General features: G+C 29.8%; 1 non-coding gene across 1 annotated transcript; it reads left to right on the top strand.

Moving 5' to 3' along the window:
* Window positions 1-10,947: 10,947 nt before the first annotated feature.
* TRNAE-UUC (transfer RNA glutamic acid (anticodon UUC)) lies at window positions 10,948-11,019 on the top strand. Its single transcript has one exon. It is a non-coding gene; the product is annotated as a tRNA-Glu (tRNA).
* The last annotated feature ends 4,662 nt before the right edge of the window (window positions 11,020-15,681 follow it).

Genomic DNA, 15,681 nt, shown 5'->3' with positions numbered 1-15,681 from the left:
AGTGTGTTCTAAATTTGGATAGAATTGTACAATGTGTTCTAGAGTTTTTTAGAGCATTCTTGAATCCCCCCCCCCCCCCCCCCCCCCCCGGCGCCCGGTGGCGGGTACAAATCATATCCGTTTGTTATAAACCCCCCTCCCCCACATTTTTTTTATTTATTTATATTTTATTTTATTTTATTTTTTTTAAGCAACTGAATAAATTGAGAAAAATTACACAAGGGGGGCCTTAGGCCAGACAATCCATAAGGGGACACGATACAAGCCCAAGGACAACAAGGGAAAACTCAAATAGCAGAAAGAATCCGTTAAAGCAGCTCAACCAAGATCCATTCCGGTGAAAAGAGAGACAGTAGCTGGAAAAGATTAGTCTGGAGGTCTCGGTGGCGGGCGACAGTAGGAAGGAGAAAGGTTCCAATCCTTGAGGATCCCTCTGGAAGTTGAACAATCTCGAAGGAACCCTAATTTCAAAATTGAGATGATTGTGTTGCAGATACGAATAAGAGCAACTCCAATGCTCTCTCATTTGGGCCTCTCAAATTCAAAATATAAGACTTGGGTAAAAAAAAGTCAATGAGCTTTTATTTGAGCTCTCAAAATTTGAGATTATCAAATTTCTTCTCCTATATGATTGCTGTCAAATTTTTTTGATAAGCCTCTCATTTCCCAAAACGGTGCCCTTTTTCACCAGTCATCATCCGCTCGCATCTCTATATGTATATAATATATATATATAAATTTTCAAAAAAAAAAATTATATAAAAAAATTAATTCACAAATAGTGGTAAAAAAATTATAAAAAATTTTTTTTTTTTTTTTTTTTTTTTTGGACTAGATATTTTAGATTTGTATTTCTTTTTAATTATGTTTAATTTTAGTTTTCTTTTAATGTCTACAATTTGACTTGGAATGTACCTAATATTAATATTATTGATGCAAATATGAATTGTGGGAATAGTACTTGAAAAAGAATACTGATTGTGTTAAAAAAAAACATTTTACGTAATACACTTGTCAAAATATAAATTTGGCATGCGAAAATAAGTTTTAACATTGAAAATGCTCTAAGAATTGCTCTTTGGAAATATCTCTTCCCTTTGAAAATTCTCTCATTTCGTTCTTTCCAAGTATGATAAACCATACGGTTATAAAATCCTTGCCTATATAAAAAGATGGTCATTTACCTCTCACTAAGCAACCAAACATTATTTTCTATTGGTGTGGAATCGAATAAATTCACAATCTTGTTAGATATAACTTATACATCCAAATCATACCTTATATTTAAAATACGTGGGACAGAAAGTCCTTCCACGAACATAAATAACGTCAACTGCAGTGTAATATGTGTTTCAAGAAAATGAATGGACTTGTTTGCCCCACTAAGCCACCTGCACCTGCACCTGCACCTAACAACCACCTGCTTAGAATCCCTTATCAAATATTTAACAAATGGGCCGTAAGGAGTTTCCGTTGAGCCATACATATATCAATCGTATCACCATCCATGAATCAAAAAATTGAATTGCAGCTACTGAATTTGAATTCCACAGTCATAAAGATGCTGTGTTTTCAAATAAAATCACGGTAACTCTTGGCCAATATTTAAGGGGGAGAATTAATAGGATGCGAATCGACAATCTTGGTTGTCATTGTCATTAGCTGCTTGATTTGCTTACACCTACCCCAAACAATAATTCAGACAAACTTCTCTCAATCGAAAATATCCAAAAAAAATTGGCAATTAGATATCACTTTCGGAGTTAATGAGATTGTGTATTTTTTATTTGAATTGACTCGATGCAACTCTCAACCACAACATATTTCAACAATATCACCGGCCATCAAATATAAGTGTATGTGTGTGTATATATATATATCATAAAGTATAATTTTAAGTACAAAAATTAACTTATAGTTTTCAAAGAGATAAAATTATGAGAAAATGAAATTGTTCGATTTATCACCTTTTGCATTTGTTGCATTCACGCCTTTGCCGTTTATTTCAAATCACTAACACCTCATTCATGCAAATTCATGTGTACGGATGGTCTTTGTGCTTATTTATTTATTTACTTTTATATTTTATTATTATTATTTATTTTTGTTGCCCTCTATTATGATATGAAATGGCATGATATCGTTGTAAGGTCAAACTTTATCGTTTACTTTGATTTCTCGTTTTCATGAAAAATATATGAGATGTAATGTATGAACGGAATTAAATCACTCGTCGCCCTAACTTGGTTACCAAGGTAAAGCCATGCCCTTTTTCGTTGAAGAAATATTCTTCCCTTGTCATGGTCACTACGCAATAATTGATTTCTCGAGTTTAGGTCCTCAAAATGCAGTAGGATTTGTTATGGTCATACTCCGTAATTGATTTTTCTAGGGTGTTTAGGTACTCAAAATGCAGGTCTTTTGATGATGTTTGCACCTACATAACTAAACCTACCACTTTCGTCTTACAACAAAATTAAAATTCCAAAAAATAATCGGAATTCAATAGTATTTGATAATTTTGAACTCAAAACTTAATTAGACATATTTTACGAATAATCTAGAGAATGTCTAAGAAAGATGGTGTATATAAGTGGTTGACATTTGATAAGCGGACAAATATGGGTTTGAGTCTAAAGTATTTTTCTTTTTCCTTTGCATCGAGGAAGGGTCTTGATGCATGTACGGCATATGAGAAGTATAGATTATCAAAAAATTTGTTACAAGATGGTGTATATTGACATTTGATAAGCGTAAAAATATGACTGGCTTTAACATTTTTTTCTCATACATATCATGAAAGAAATTTCAAGATTTGTATGATGAATGATATTATGACAAGTCCACAACGTTTTACAATTTCGCTATTGAAGTTCATTTTTGTACGCACTCTTATAGACTCTACTCATTACGACTGTCGCTTTCTCTCTTCCATGTAACTTGCCTTTCTCTCTCTCACTTTCTAAAATAGATATAAATCTCTCACATACCATAAAACTAACATAGAAAATAGTTAATAAATTAAACCTTGAACCTGGGCACATGAACCTTAATTGAATTTTATGAAGATCTCGATTCTTTGCAACAAAGTATCGGTCCTTACACATGCATATAACCTCATCTTCGCTTATATATATACACACACACTTATACAACCTAATTTAAGTTTTAACTATACAAAGATGCAAATATAATCCTAATTTAGGAGTCATAATATAAATTACAAATTCACAATAACTCATTATGTAATTATTATCAAAGTTTTTGATGAATCAAAAGTGTGTATATATTTATCAGTCAAGTATTTGTATCTCTTTAAGGATATGTCGGTTCTCTCCTTAATTTATTTTAGGATTTTTTTTCCCTTCTTCGTTTCTTTCCCTAATTTGTTTCGGGTTTCTATTCCTTTCATATTTTTCTCTCCTAAAAATTTACTTTTAAATTCATATCATTTATGATAATATATTATGAAAATCATTCATGATGTTTATTATTTTTCTTTTTTTTTTTTTTTTTTTTTTTTTTTCCCCCTCGATTGACTTTACAGTGGTTGTGTCAACTGTCAAATAAGTTTGTGCCAGTTTGGAATTGTTTTAGAATAATGAAAGTGCTTTAATAATAGAGCTGTTATAAAATTGTTGTCAATTAAAAGTATGTTATGCGTTTGGTAATATATTGTATAAAGGGCTTTTTATACTTAAAACACTTCTAAATTTGTTTGGTAACAATATTACTAAAATCACTTTTAGTACTGAATTTACTAATAATATCCCTACCCTTTGTAAATATTTTTTTGGTTCTATATAATATGAATTCTTGCTTACCAAAGAATAAAAATAGAACATCATAAGTCATGTTTATGAATTTCAAATTATATAAGATTCAAGATGAAAGTTTAATTTTACTAATTGTAGCTTATTTATTTTTCATTTTTATGAATGTACTAACTATAGCTTTGTGTGATTTTAGTTTTAAATAAAGTTAAACCAAGAGTGAAATCCAAAAAAATTTCAATTTCCAAACACTTTGCAACTCTGATCAAAAGTAATAATTATCCAATTCAAGAAGTTCATCTAAAAAAACACCATAATTTTCATATATCATTAAGGTTGCTGTCATAATATCCCTTTAGTCAATGGCCTTAATTATTTCAAGTGCTTGATATATGGTTAAGAAATAACATAGATATAGATTTTAAGGACAACAATATTAAGTAGAATTCCAATCTCCCAGGCAACACAAATTGGTTTGCATACAAATTGGTTTGCATAATAGTTGTATTGTATATTCTTTATTATTAGGGATAAAATTGTAGGCAACACAAATTGGTTTGCATAATAGTTGTATTGTATATTCTTTATTACTAGGGATAAAATTGTATTTATAAAAAGTATAGAAGGATTAAATTGTCTAAAAAATTACAGTTTCCTTAAAAAATTTACCTCTAACTAAAACACAATTCTAAAAGTTATTATCTATAGCTTCAAGTGAATGGGCTTTTTATTTTATGAAACATCTTCTTTCTAACCGTACTTATTTTTATTACCAAAGATATCTCACCATAATTTTTAAAAATGAAAGTGTTTTTTAATGGTAGAGAAGCAATTTCAAATGGGTCCGAAAAGAAAATATCAAATAAAAGTAAGTGTGTTAAAGATTGTAAATTTTGAAAGTTGAAATGTCTCCAAAATGTGAATGTGCCATTATTTTTTGCTTTCTAAGTGTCAACTGGATTTTATTTTATGGTGACATGATTGTGGCCAGCAACGCCAAGGATGTCGACAACGTCTTGCACGGAACAAGGATAGACACCCATAAATTTCATGAAATTTTGTTCGTACTGAGGCGGAGATGAACTAACATGGTTTGAACGGGCTGTGGAGCAATAAACAGAAGTAGCAGAGCCGGTGGCTGGCGAATCGACCAGGTGAGCACATCTGCGGTGGATATGTGAGGTTTCCTCACATGAGTGTCATTGGAGAGACCGATCCAATATTGAAATGTTATACCCGAACGCGACTCTTTCGTACATTTACTTTACTATTGTTTCGACAAGTTCATATGGGTTGAGACTTGAGAGGAGCAGCTAGGGCAAGTCCCCAGAATTTGGGGGAAATTTGGCGGTGTTGGGGTTTTGTTTTGTATTTTTATTTTATATATTTTTGTGGTGGTGTCTAGGTTTGCTTTGGTTGTTTTCAAATTTTATTTTATTATTATTATTTTTTTCCTACCATTATAGTGGTGTCTAAGTTATTTGGGTGTTTGAATTTTATTTTTCTATATTGTGGTGGTGGTGTTGTTTCGGTGATAGAAAAATTACTGCAATTGGCTAAATAATGGATGAATTAGTTATTCTGTATATATTAAAATTAGAAATGACATTCAAGTCATTTTAGGATTAAAAAGTAATTGTTGACTTGTCAAAGTGCATTTAAGTATTTTTGTAGGTCATGAGGGGCGTGGAAGCAAAATTTTAAAAATTCAGGGGGTGTTAATGTTCAAAAAACGTTGCCCAGGGCATTATTCCGAAAGGTTACTCCAAAATTGTTGCCTCTATTGATGGTTTATTACTTCTTATAGCTTTTCCTCGCTACTCCCTTACAGAAGAAGATGGTTATGCTAAAGAAGAAACAAAGCTGTGTGTTCATAATTCTGTTACTGGGAGTCAAAATTTGTTACCTCGAAATTCAAATGCCAATATGATTGGAATTGAAAATCTTTGTTTTTTTGTTTTTTTGTTTTTTTTTTTTTTTTCCATTTTTTTCAATTTTTTTTTTTTTGGAAGGTCTATTTTAAATTTAGTTAATTTCATTTTCTTGTGCTTTTTGTGATGCTATAGTGATACTGCTTTTAGAATCCTGGCAATTAGACATTATTTTGGGGGTTAATGAGATCATTGTTTGAATTGAATTGATCCAACTCTCAGCCCAACAATATTTCAACCATATCACCACAATCAAATATAACATGAAGTATCATAGTTTATTAACAAAAATGAACACAAGAATCGATAATCAAGTTGAGCAATTGAACTTCTATTTTTCAAAAGAATTAGAATTTTGAGAAAGGAAAATTGTTTGATTTTATCACCTCTTGCACGTGTTGCACAGGTGTTGTGCTTTTACTGGGGGAAACTTTTCCCTCCACATAACTCTTAAAACATTAGGAGCAAGTACTAATTACTTACCTCTATATTCCACATTTTAATGATTCTTAAAACATTAGAAGTGAAATCATAGACTTATATCCGATTCAACTAGACATATTCGTGAGTAATTCGTGTTCATTAATAAAATCATAATTGATGTCTCATTTGTACAAAACTAACGACTTGAGAGCCTTTCGACGAACTTTTTCGACCAAATTCATCTATGCATGTTGACGACGGTTCTATATTTAAACTTGCGTTTCAATTCTCATCTGTTGGAATCACCGTCTTTCATATCACATCCAAATCACTAAATTTAACCAAGGTCTGACAAACAATGACTTGTTAATGTCATAGCCAAAAAAAATTTGCTTGATAAGGACCACCAGTAATAGCCATTTAAAGTCAAATTGGCAGTTAGGAGTTTGCATTGAGCCATAAATATATCAATCATATCACCATCCACGAATCACAAAGTTGAATTGCAGCAACTGAATTTGAATTACGTGTACGGTATGGCGTGTTTTCAAATAAAATGACTTTAACCTTTGGCCATGGTTGATATTTAAGGGGGAGAATTAATAAGCTGTGAATCGACGACTCGTAAATTGTAGATTTTATATTAGAGCAAGAGGTTAATTTCTAATTTGGACCACGTAAGTAATTGACAATCAATTTGGCTGCCATAAGAAGTTTGTCATTAATTACTTGATTTGCATTTGAATTATACCACCGAAATTTGATTAACTTGTATGGAGTTCAAACTTTGTCTTGAAGGAAAATGATGGTAGCTCATATTAGGTATCATTTTCGGCTTAATGAGATTGTGTTTTGTTGAATTGAATTGAATTGAATTGAATTGATGCAAGTCTCAAGTTTCAACTCCAACATATTTCAACAATATCACCGGCCATCAAATATCTATATATATATAAAGTATAATTTTAAGTACCAAAGTTAATTTACGTGTGCGGAATTGAAGAGGTATTGTCAATGAAAACGAATACAAGAATCGATAATGAAGTTGAGTGGAACTTATATTTTTTAAAGAGTTAGAATTATGAAAAAGTGAAACTCTTTGATTTATCACCTCTTGCTTTTGTCGTATTTATGCGTTTGTCATTTATTTCAAATCACTAACACCTCATTCGTGTACGGATTGTCTTTTTGTTTCTTTCTTTATTTATTTTTTTTATTATTATTATTTATTTTTGTTGCCCACCATTATAATATGAATTGGCATGATATGGATGTAAGGTCAAATTTTATCGTCTATTTTGATTTTACGTTTCTGTAAAATATATATATGAGATGTAAAATATTTGAAATGTATGAACGAAATTAAGTTACTTATCGCCTTAACATGATCCACCAAGACAAAGTGTCGTGTGGTTTCCGATGAAAGAAATATTCTTCCCTTGTCATGGTTACTAAGCAATAATTGATTTCTCAAAGGTGTTTAGGTCCTCAAGATGCAGTAGGATTTGTGATGGTCCCATTACGTAAGTAATTGATTTTTCTAGGGTGTTTAGGTCCTCAAAATGCAGGTCTGATTGCACCTACCTAAATAAACCTACCACTTTAGTCTTACAACAAAATTAAAATTTCAAAACAAAATCGAAATTCAATAAAAAAAATAAAAAACTTTGAGATAATTTTGAACTCTAAACTTTATTAGACATATTTTATAAATACTTTAAAGAATGTCTAAGAAAGATGGTGTATATAAGAATTTGACATCAAATATGAGTTCGAATCTAAAGTAAATTTTTTTCTTCCTTAGCATCGAGCAACGGTCTTGATGCATGAGAAGTATAAATTGTCAAAAAAATTGTTACAAAATTATTTTAATATATTTTGGGTTATCAGAAAAGATTGGATGAAAAATTGTTAAATATGCATGATTCTGAAAAATGTTTGAAGGTATATATAAGTGTTTCAAGGAGCTTGTTGCTTGTATTATAAATGGAAAGTACAAAAGTACAAATAGAAAAGGTATATACTACCTATGGACATTGAAAAACATAATACTCCTTTTAAAACAATATTGTCCTAATCATATATATGTGTGTGTGAAAAGTAAAAATAGAAATGTATATTATCATTTACAAGTCAAAAAATGTCCTTATCAATTTCATAAATTTAAATAAATAAAAAATGCTATCAAATAAGAAAAGGAAGTACCAATTTGTTGACATTACACAACAATTGCCTTTAACCACATTTTTTCCCCCTCAATTGGCTTTACATTTTTTGTGTCAAATACGAAAACAAAATATCAATTAAAAGTCATTAATGGCTTTTTAAGTGTGTTGAGACTGTAAATTTTGAAATTTGAAATGTCTACAAAATGTGAACGTGATATATATATATATATATATATATATATATATATATATATATATATTAAAATTTAACAACCTATGATACAGTGCAAACTATACAATGTTACGCTGTTGGACTTGACTTTCAATATTTAAAATTTTGGTGGTAACTGGTGTAGGGGATTAAGCCCAAAAGGCCATGTGGCATATCCCATGTCACTAGACCTGACTCGAGTCCGGTATCACTAGGGACACTAGATGCTTAACACAGGAATGATGAGCCCACGTGTCTCTCACACTGCTAATCACATTAATGAATTTCAACTACTGCCGCCTTCAAGAAGATGGGTATTTAATGTAATGGTACCCATTCTAGAAACAAAAAGGACCGAATTACTCCTATTATATCCGATAGGGTCATGATGGCTACCCTAAGAGAAGTATCGATGGACTCCTTTGCTCATATAAGGGCCTGGTGCTATAAATATGGGCCGAGGCACACAGCACAACAGCCTTTTTAGTTGATACTACATTGTATTTTGTATTTAAATATCACTCCCTGTTATTTATAAGATTGACAGATTCTCAAGAACCTTCACAACTGGTAAATGGTTAAAACATAGCTCTCTTGGCAGGGATTCGGGAACTATGTCTTGGAGGTCTCGCTTTCGAATCGTATTCCTGATTTAAATAGTGCGTATGTTATGGGGCTGATACATATGTTCTAAGAAAAAAAAAAATGGTTAAAACCCAACTGAAGAGTGATGAAATTGATTACCTAAACAACTGGAAAAATTGATTATCTAGACTCGTTAAAGTTAAGAAATGATAAGTGATACATGCGTCTTATTATTAAAAGTCCGTCACCTCTTACATAGTTTTCTCACCCACTCTCTCTCATATAGTGATGTGGCAAGTATTATCTCGTTTATTCCTTTCTAAATCTGGCTAAGTGATTCATAATAAATTTTACTAGCATCATGAACAAACTTGGGCTCACAAACCATATTTATTTAATAAATCTGCATCCACTGTATAATGAATTGAAAATTTAAATAAGCTCACAAACATTTTCTTTTCACCAAAATTTAGAGTATTGAGCATATACAACATTTCATTAAAATTTGGGTAATAAATAAATCAAACAGTTCATGAATAATTTGGGTCCAACTTGAGCTTGTTGATTAAGTAAATGAGCTAAGTTTTATTTTTTGGCTCTTTTAGTAAACGATTTGATCTTGAATACTGTTAGGCTCAACTCGTTTAAGCTCGTAAACACTATGTTTGCGTAGACTCGCATATGTTTAATTATGAGATTCATGAACACAGGTTTGTGCATGTTTATATAAGTTCATGAACATACTTGTGTAGGCTCTAATTAGTTTATGAATGGTTCAAAACGGTCATTGAACACAAACTCAAATCGAACTCGAATGACAATAGTTGTTATGTGAGTTGAGTCTGAACTTTTTCATTAATGATAAGTTGAATCTGAGTTTAACTTTTCAAATCTCGTCGGATCCCAAGTCAAGTTTGAATAGACTGAATATCAGCTCGACTTGATTCATTTGAAGCTAACTCTCATTAAAATTAATCACTTTACATTTTAGTGTGTAAACTTAAATTCTTTAACCAAATGGATCATTTAATTAGTTATTTTATAGTCATGTGAGCATGACTACTCATAATGCATTATTAACTCTGACCGACTCGTGTGATATATTATTATTGAATTTTTAAATGAAAGTAAAACAATTCAAAATTGATTTGAGTGCTATTATTCTATTTGTTCTTAAAAAAAAAAAAAAAAAAAAAGAAAAAAAAAGACCCAATTTCATATATCAATCTTTTTTAACTCTCAAATATTAATTTCCATCTTCATAATTCTTATAAACAAATTCATTTACTAAAAATGAAAATAGTACGGTCAATTTCTATTTTTATTCAAGTTTAAAAAAGAAAATTTGGTCAATGACATGTTGCAAAAACTGAAAGAAAGTTGGAACAAGCAAAAAAAAATAGAAAGTACTTTTTTGGGACAAATTCAGAACTTTCCAGTACAGTTGGCCAGCCGCAATTCATCAAGTGCATCAAATTCAACGGGGACTAATCTATCAAATTAATTTTTGTTGTCATTTTTCTAAGAGCTGCGTGCATGTTTGGTCACCAAGAAAATGTTTCATTGCCTTTTGAATCTCTCATTTCATAACAAAAAGTGCACAAAAAGTGGTTTTGAAACAACACCAAACTCTCTATCTATTATGCTTATCATTGAATGAAGTGGTTTCACTAATAAATTTACCCGAAGATGACATTGACAAAATCATCCAGTCACATCTATTTAAAATTCATCGTAATTTTAATATAAGATATCATTACGAGCAATGAGGGTCACTACAAAAAAAAAATAATAATAAAATAAAATATTACTTTGTAGATAATAATTATATTTGATCACAGTCTTGACGATATAATTCCGTTGTCGTCCAGCGGTTAGGATGTCTGGCTTTCACCCAGAAGACCCGGGTTCGATTCCCGGCAACGGAACACTTTTTTCCTTTATGCCCTGAAACAGTGAAACTCTTTCCTCGGTAAGACATGAAACATATATATTACAATGTTTTTTTATTTTATCTTATTAATAACGATAACAAATTCTACGGTCAAATATTTGCACTACTGGAAAAGAAAACATTTAGATGAAGATTAAAAAAGAAAAAGAACAAAAAAAAAAGAAAAGGGAACTCTTAAAAACTTTGAACCAAGTACTAATAAATGCCTTTATATTTGTACTTATGTCTTTATAGATACAATTTAATGAATTTATCCACTTATAATTGAATGGGAGTTCCATAGAAACTTGCGGGAAATAAAAAAAAAAAAACAACGTAGAAGCAAGTACTAAATGCCTTTATATTTATAGTACTTGTGTCTTCATAGATACAATTTATCCACTTATAATTGAATGGGAGTTCTATAGAAACTTGCGGGAAATAAATTAAAAAAGAAAAAAAGAAAGAAAAAGAAGGGGGAGTTTTATAGAACATTTATTACCTTAATCATACTTTAAGGTATTAAATGTTGGGTGTGACAGAAATGTAAATGTTGATATGGATACGATAATGTACGGTAAGATTAAAAAAAATACAACTCACATTGGGGATATGGCTAGGGTATCATTAAACAAAGATACAATAAGTTAAAAGATGATTTAAACATATGCAATTTACAAAGAAGTGTGTCGATTAGAAAAAGTGACATAGTCTTTAATGGGTAAGACCAAAATTAATGTGGGTTAAATTAGTGACGAAAAATATGATAGCATGTTGATTGACTGAAAGTATGATTTTAAATAGAATGAAATAGAAACATGTTGAATGGAATGGAATAAAGATGGGAATGGAATGGAATAAAATTGAGAAAGATAATTGAATAAAATGGTCATTCTCATTTTCTTGTTTGGTTTCAATTATAAATGATGTTGGAATGAATTGATAATCACAATTTTAAGTGGTGGCGGTGGCGATAGAAAGCAATGATGGGTGGCGGTGGAAGGTGCTGGCGAAAGGCAGTGATATTGGCGATGGAAGGTAGTGGTGGTGGCGGTAGAAGACGATGGTGGAAGGCGGTGGAGGAAAGTGGTGGCGGTGGCGACGATAATGGTGGTGGTGGAAGGCGGTGGTGACGGTGGCGACAACAATGGTGGTGGAGGAAGTTGGTGGTGGAAGGCAGCGACGGCGGTGGTGGAAGGCATTGGTTGTGGTTATGGTTGTGGTTGTGGTTGTGGTGGCGGATTGTGGTGGCAGTTGTGGTAGTGATGGTGGATTGGATTTTCATTTCAATGGAATAACCATTCTCATTCTAAGACTCTGTTTATTTCGACGTAAAATATATTGTTTTTTCAAGTAAGATATTTTATTTTTATTTTTTAGTGTTTGGCAAATGCCTAGGTCGAGATTGAAGTCGAGTACCTCGGGTGAGGTGTGTAGAATAACTTGTCGAAAATTGATGAATAAGTCATTTTTGTTAAGTTTTAATATATTTTTTTCATACATATTTTACGATAACTAAAACATCAAAAAATACAAAAAATATTTTTCAAAAAATATTTTACGCTCAAACAAATAAATCCTCAAATGTCATGCTAAACAAAAAAATGATTCCAGAACCAAACTAGGCCTAAGAGTATCTAACATGCATCCCTGTATATATAGAATAGTCTCTTTCACAACATATATATATATATATATATATATATATATATATATATATATATACACACTAGCAAAAGAGCACGTGCATATGCATGTGGTGTAAATCTAAGTTATTAATAAGATTGTAATAAATTATAAAAAAAAAAAAAATTTATTTACTTTTCAATGTGAAAGGAATTTGAAAATATATCTTCATATGTTATCTATATCACAAATGAACTTCTATTTTTTAATTTATTTTTTTGTTACTTGGATTAAATATTTTTTTAGTTTTATCACACTTCTATCTATAATCATTTTAGGTAGAAATCTCTCAGTATTTTAGTAAAGCAATTCTCATATATTTTCACGGATCATCATGCCAACTAAAAGATATTTTATTTCGCTTCTTGGGCTTTAAACTCAAAATTATATATATTAAGATATATTCTAAAATATAGATTCTAATCAATTATATATATATATATATATATATATATATATAGCATTTTGTAATCCACATGGATCAAGCACAAAAGGAATAACATTCCAGCATTTTGCATTGCAAGAAAGAAATACTTCTTCTTTCTATAATATTTTTGTTAAGACTTTCCTTTTCATGGACTCAAATTTCTCGAGATGAACGAACTTTCAAAAAATAAATACAATGGAGAAAGAAAAGAAAAAATCACAATCCAAAATTCACATAAACAAGTTGACATACAAATACTATCTAAATTTTTTTAAGGAACAGGACCAAGGAAGATTAAACAAAAATGTTTTAAAAATTGAATTAACAAATGCAAATCAAATGAAAACCAAAACAATTGAAGGCTCTGGATAACATCAACAACCAAACTTAAGTCCTCATTAGAAAAATAAAAAATAAAAAAATATATATATAAAAAGGTACATGTAATCCAAAGGAAGAATACAACAAAATACTCATATTCAAATAAATATTTCGACATAAGTACAAGAAAACTCAATAATTGTTAATTTGATGAACGAAACCTAACAATCATTTGATCATCACTACGCCTGATATTAAAACAATTTAATATGAATTCATCACTATGAGTTAAACTGAGTAGAGGATTCAAAACATGCAAATAACTTAACGAAGCTAATTGATGCTCCTGGTTTGCTGCACATGAATTCTCATCGTCACCACCAAAGCCAATTGACGAAAAATACTCCTTGATACTTATTCTTCTTGTGATCTCTAGTTGTAATGCTCTTGTTGACATCTAATCTTGCTGCTCCCTTAATATTAGAGCTTGATCTTATAATTTTTACCGTTATTTATATAATAAACCTTTATTTATATAACAGACTTTTATGTTATTGTTTAAAATTTTAAGAGACATCAAATACTATTAAAGGTTGGAAATTTCAAGAGTTACAAAAGTTTTGCATTAAACATAAAAATAATAAACTTCTAATGAAATTTTAGGTTAAAAATTCCAAGAGGTTATACATGTTTTGTAGTCTACTTTTAATGACATTTTTTTAGGTTGAAAATTCCAAAGGTTATTAACCATTAAAAAAATGAAATGAAATTCAAGTAATTAATGTCCACTAATACTTTTTAATAAAATTGGATTTAATTTAAAGTGAAAAAAAAAAATGAGTTAAGAAATACTTGGTTGGAGATTTCAAGTATCAAAATAAAAATAATACAGTTTTAATAAAATTTAAGGTTGAAAATTCCAAGGGTACCATTTCACTTTTAATCGAATTAAAAACATGTTCTTTTGGTCTTCCTCAACTTTTTTTATAAAATATTTGGTCATATATAATGTATACATTTATAAGCTATACTATTAATGAATGAGGCATGATTCATTATGCTTTAATGTACTTTTTTTGTTTTAACCTTTCTGGAGGCATTATAAACCATTATATATAGTTGATATATACGTTAATAAAATTTCTAAATTTAAAATAAGAAAAAATATTTGGAAATAGAGAAAATGTCTTAGGTTGGGTGGACATGTGTTTTAAAAATTAAAAATGGTACATTTTTTCATTTTCCTTTTACGTTTTCTTTTTCCATTTGTTGTGCATTTTTTTTTTTAAAACAAAGTTGGTACGATTTTTTTTTTTATTTTATAATTTTTTTTTTTTTTTTTTCCTTTTGGAATAATGTGAATTAGGCTCTATAATTTTTTGGGAGGAAATTTTTGGGAAGGAACACGTTTGCTTTTTAAATAGTGGGAATATTATATGTTTTTTTTCCTTTTTTTATAAAAAGTATAATTAATTTGATTTAAATACTTTTAATATCCTTTTAATATAAAAATTATGGTTTAAATATATACATATATAAAAGAGTTGAAGAATCTTAACAATCAAATAGTATAATTAATCAGATTAAAAACATGTTCTTTTGATCTTCCTAAACTTTTTTCATAAAATATTAGGTCATGTATAATATATACATTTATAATTTATACTGAGGCATGAATTATTATGCTTTAATAAACTTTTTTATGTGACCACAAAAAAATGTTGAATTCTCTACACTTTTAAATGGATACCTAAAAACTTATATACTATCATTTGTAATTATTATGGGATTTCCTCATGAGTTTACAAATCATAAATCAAATGTCAAATTTAGTTCAATAGTTTATAATTTTTAAATCTTTTACTAAAATTCTAGATATGAAATGACCTTATTTAAGATTTTAAATCTTTCAAGTTGAGGAGGACCATCCTGATCCCATGGATGTCAGTACCAATTTCATAATCCTTACATCAACAGGTTCCATGGCTTTCACGCAATCCTTAATTCCTGCAAAAAAAACCCATAAAAATGGACTAAGAAAAAATAAAATAAATAAATAGTCAAGTGCAAACAAGAGATTAGTAAAAGATTTACATGGAAAAAGCTTAAAATGCTAATATTTGATTATAAATTTGTCATGATTAAAAAACATATACTAACGGTTAATGTTCATTATCCACTTTCCCTCCAAAATTCCAATCAAAACCTTGAGGGCTGGTCAAC

The sequence above is a fragment of the Cornus florida genome, unplaced genomic scaffold, assembly GCF_030987335.1.
Source record: "Cornus florida cultivar Cherokee Brave unplaced genomic scaffold, ASM3098733v1 CherokeeBrave_3.0.0_Hap2_Chr02, whole genome shotgun sequence".
Lineage (NCBI taxonomy): Eukaryota > Viridiplantae > Streptophyta > Magnoliopsida > Cornales > Cornaceae > Cornus > Cornus florida.
This window is presented reverse-complemented; position numbering and strand designations above follow the sequence as displayed.